We start from the raw sequence: 5,537 nt of genomic DNA, 5'->3' as shown, positions 1-5,537 counted from the left end.
GCCTCGTTCTTGTTCTGTTTTGCCAAACAGCAAAGTTATGGGGACATAAACACACCGACACCGGTTGTCAAGTGGTGGTGGTGGTGGTGGTGGTGGGGAGAAACACACACCCATCCACACACAGGTTTCTGTTTCCGTCTACCATATCGACTCACAAGGCTTTGGTTGGCCTGAGGCTGTAGTAGAAGACATTTTCCCAAGGTGCCATGCAGTGGGATTGAACCGGGGACCATGTGGTTAGGAAGTAAACTTCTTACCACACACACACACACACATATATATCATATAGTAAGACAATAAACGAACCCTATGATGGAATTAAACCTTAAGACAATTGTGTGTGCTGATCACATACAACTGTTACTCTTGTATAATTCATGTATTTAGTGAGAAGGGGGAGGGTAGTGGATGGTGTGAAAGTTAGGGTGCCAAATGAAATGGTAAAATGGTAGAATGCCAATAAGAATTGTCTAAATGGTTTAGATGAGTGGTTTCTAATAATGTTACAATTACCTGGTGATTGACTTCCTCTTCAGAAATAGTCTACAATATCTTATATCTTCTTAATCACGTACAGCCACACCTGCAATTAGGTACAGGTGTGACTGTGGGATTACATAACCTGCTTTCTTATCATGTGATGGATGGGAGATGTTAAATGATGATGAGGATGATGATGTATGCATATATATATATATATGTATGTATATATATATCATCATCATCATCAAGCGGACGTTAAACGACGACGATGATGATGATATATATATATACACACACACACATATATATATATATACATACGTACATATATATATGAGTGTGTGTGTATTTTTTTCTTTTGCCTGTTTCAGACATTTGACTGCAGCCATGCTGGAGCACCACCTTATAGGGATTTTTTTTGAGTGAAAAAAAAATCGACACCAGGACTTATTCTTTGTAAGCCTACGACTTATTCTGTTGATCTCTTTTTGCCGAACTGCTAAGTAATGGGAGACATAAAAATATCATTATCGGTTCTCAGGCAATGCTGGGTGGTGGATAAACACAGACGCACTCACACATAAACACACACACACACACACACACACACGGGCTTCCCTCAGTTTCCATCTACCAAATCCATTCACAAGGCTTTGGTCGGGCTGAGGCTATATTATACGAAAATATACTTATATGCACACACACACACACACACACACACATACACACACATACATGCACACACATGCATACTGTCAAACTAATAATTGCCTGCGCATATCCTCTTGCTTGTTATTGTCATTTTTAACGTTTATTCAATTTGACTGTGTGTGTGTGTGTGTGTGTGTGTATGTGTGTATACACATAGATACATGCATATATATATATATATATATTATACATATTATATACATGTATGTATGTGTATGCTATTCTCAACCAATACTGCTACTGTCACTAATAGTGAATATATGTAAATGATATGTACACATATATACGTATGTATGTATGTATGTATGTATTATGTGTGTGTGTTCATACATTTATGAATATATCTATGCAATTTATGTATGTATTAGGGTTATTAATTGAAAACTAAATAGCAACAAGCGAATAACACAGAGACTCAATAATTGGCTCCATGTATATCAATGGCTATTATGGTCGCCTGACCAGCAATTTAACTGTTTGAGTAAAATAGCATAAAGATGTAAAAACGACATGAAAAGCTGTCATACTGGTTTTTGCCTGTTTAAATATATTTCTCTATTGGTAATTATTTAAGCTAATTAAACTGCATTTTATTAACAATTGGTAGTGTATTACAGAGGAGAAAAATACACTTCATATGCTGTAAAGATAGTGATAATTTTAACAAGGTGTATGTATATGTGTTATATACATGCATATGAAAAAAGGAAAGACCTCCTTCGGTGTACAGCTGGTCTGGGGATTGAAACCATGGTCTCACGATTGTGAGTACAACACCCTAGCCACTATAGGAAGGTAGGTAGGTAGGTAAATACCTCTATAAGAATTCCTTTCTAAATCTAATTCATGGTCCTTCGTATCATACTGGAGTAAAAGACCATCATCTCTGTATAAACCCCTTTACAAGGTAGTTCTTTTGGATCTTTTCTAATTCTTTGCTAAATCTACTGAATTCGTGGTCATTCATATTGCACAAGAGCAAAAGACCATCATCTCTATATAAACCCCTTTGGAAGGTCACTGACTTACACAAAAGATCCAAAATGTAGACTCCTTTAATTTCATGTTATTTAGTCCAATCGTGTGGCTCCATGTGAACATCTACTGATTCAACCTAATTTTTCCATTTTTTTTTTTGTCACTCAGGAAGTATTATTTCTGATGTACATAATTATCTTAATTGACCTCTATGATACTATAATTTCATTGATTCATGCTCTACTGTTGATGAAGGCTAAAGTCTTGAGAAAGAAGGGGTTTTAATTATAGATGGTTAAAATACAATCATATCAAATTATATATGGTGCTGGAAGTGGTGGTGATGTTGGTGTTGGTGTTGGTGGCAGTGGTTGTGATGGTGATGGTGATGGTTACCCTGGTGACCAGTTGTGGTGATGAATGTGATAGTAGTGAAGGTAATGGTGGTGGAATTGTTGTTGGCAGTGGCAGTCATCATAATGGTGGTAGTGATGGCGATGATAGTGATGGGGTGGTGGTGGTAGGTGAAGAAAAGATGCACGCAGAGAAACAAGCCTGCATAGAATTATTCAATGGGTGAAGATGATGATGATGATAATGATGATGAGGAAGAGGAGGAGGAGGATGACAGCAACAATAATGATAATGATGGGTATTATTATTGTTATGATGATAGTAATTATCAGAAAGCTATTTGCAAAAGAAAAAGTTGATGAAAGAAAGAAACATGAGAGGAAGCAGCTGGACAAGGAGAAATAGAAGCAAGTGGGGGAGGGGAAGGGGAAAAAAAGGTCAGTTTAGTGCCTTTTTTCTTATTAATTTGATTCGATGGTTCCAGTTTTAAAAAGAGCTTTTGGAAGATGGCATTTTGGTTGTAGATTTTAAACTGCATGTCCCCTACGAAATAATAAAAACAATAATAATAATGATGACGATGATGATGATAATAATAATAATAATAATAATAGATATAGACTCCTATGTAGGTAATTGTGAAGAAAGTTTATTAAAAGCTGCTAGAGTCACAGCAAGACATAGGGAAACCAAACATCCAAATGAAGTTAAAAACCAGAAAAACAAGCAGAAATTATCTGACTGGTAGGAGAAGGTATGGTAGATTCCCAAAGATAATTGCAGCAAATAGTAATAGTGAAACATGGTTATGGTTGCAGAAAGGAAGGTTGAAAAGGGAAACAGAAAGTTTATTAGTAGCAGCACAAGATAAAGCATTAAGGACTAATTGAATAGGTGGTTACCCTAGTAGTGGTGATGACTAGTGGTAGTAGTGGTGATGTTTGTTGTAAGAGTGGTGGTGGTGATGATGATGATGATGACAACAATGGCGATGGTGGCAGTGATGCTAGAAGTGGTAGTGGTGGTAACAAGTTTCGATGATGATGATGTTGATAGTAGTAGTGATGATGATGATGATGACGATGGTGAAAATGGCGGTGGGGGTGACAATGATGATGATGATAATGATGGCTACCACGATAACTACAATGACTTAGACACATGTCTGCGTTTAAGGGGAGCAGAACCTATATTTTGTCTGTTATCTTAAAACTTATCATATTTACTAACGAGCTTTGCATAGCACACCTCATTTATCTTGCTCTTATTAGAAATTATTACATGATAGACTAAGACAAGCTTCTTCTTGCTGATATGCAACATTTAGAGGCATACATCCACCCCACCCCCGACACACATACATAAAGGTATACTTGTTATCATATGTGTACATATACATACATATATACACATGTACACACATATTTCTAGTGTGCTTTATCTATCTCTCTCTCTCTCTATATATATATATATATATATATCTATCTAGCTCTCTGAAAAATATATATATATATGTATATATATGTGTGTGTGTAAATATATGACTCTCTTTTTCTTTCTTTCTTTCTTTCTTTCAGCCCCTTCACACTTACTATGTTCATCCCACTCTTCTTTCTTTCGTTCTCCCTCTCTCAAATTTCTTGGCCTTCCCTTCATTCTCACCTTCCCTCCTCTTTCACTTCACTCTGTCCCTTTTCTTTCTTTCTCATCCCTCCCTAATTCTTCTATCCCTCTCCTTCCACATGACCGGTGTTCTGCCAAGCCTGACCTTTCTTTCTTGGTTCGACTACCATGCGTGCAACATCTATATTCCTTCCCATGCCTGTCATCTCTTATGTCCCTGCCTTGGTTTATAAGTTACCAACGATGTTATTTTCAGAGTATACCATGTTGCTTTAAATTTTTACCCATGTGAAATTGAGACCCCTATATTTTACATATAAAATAATTGTTTTTAATATAAAATTTTTGTTTTCTAGATATGAAATAGTGACCATTTAAATTTTGAAATGTAATTTTTTTCTGTTTATGAGAAAAATGGAAAAATATTTATTTTATGACTCCTGTGTATTAACTCTTTCATTACCAATCAAGCTGAAACTGGCTCTGGCTCTGAGTACAAATATTTTGTTTTCATAAGTTCTGAATTAAAATCTTTCACCAAACCTTAGTCACGATTTATGTTCCTAACACTGGCTTAATGATAATTAAGTTATTTTACTAAATTCTTTGTCATATTTGAAATTAATTGAAAGAGACTCAGAGCATCTCAAAATTAATACAATAACGAAAGGGTTAACAAGCAGCAACAACAGCAAATGACAAGATGCTATAAGAACTGGTCAAAAACTGGACCATAGCTGACCTGTTGTGTTACAGGTTCACCTCTCCTTGACTCAACGTTCAGCAATTAATAGCTAAGAACTAAAGTGACTACGATGGCAACAACATCATCAATAAGCATAACAACAACAACAACAACAACAACAGCAACAACAACAACAACAACAACAACAACAACCTTAACTTCCTTCTTAATAGCATCCATCCTTCATAGACAGAAACAAAAAAATAGATGTGCTATAGGACTGATTCACTTCAGATACTCTGCTGTTGGTGGCTTTCGTATCATCATCATCATCATCATCATCATCATCATCATATATATATATATGTGTGTGTGTGTGTGTGTGTGTGTGTGTCTTGATTGCCGGAAAGGCCTTTTCTGTTTGTATTGTATTGTTTCAGTAATACATCAATGACCACCCAAGTTCCGTCATTCTACGCCTCCAGAATGCTTTTCCTTTATTTGTGACTTATTTTAATCTTAGACATTATTTATTATTATATATGATTTTTAAATTTTCCTTTTCATAATCCCTTTAGCAGATAATCTGATAGAAGTATTTACTTTTTAGTCTTAGAGCTTGGCTATATATATATGCTTGCATACGTGCTCATATGTGCATATGTATATGTATATATATATATATATATATATATATATATAT

This window comes from Octopus bimaculoides, chromosome 22 (genome assembly GCF_001194135.2).
Source record: "Octopus bimaculoides isolate UCB-OBI-ISO-001 chromosome 22, ASM119413v2, whole genome shotgun sequence".
NCBI classification, from domain to species: Eukaryota; Metazoa; Mollusca; class Cephalopoda; order Octopoda; family Octopodidae; genus Octopus; species Octopus bimaculoides.
This window is presented reverse-complemented; position numbering follows the sequence as displayed.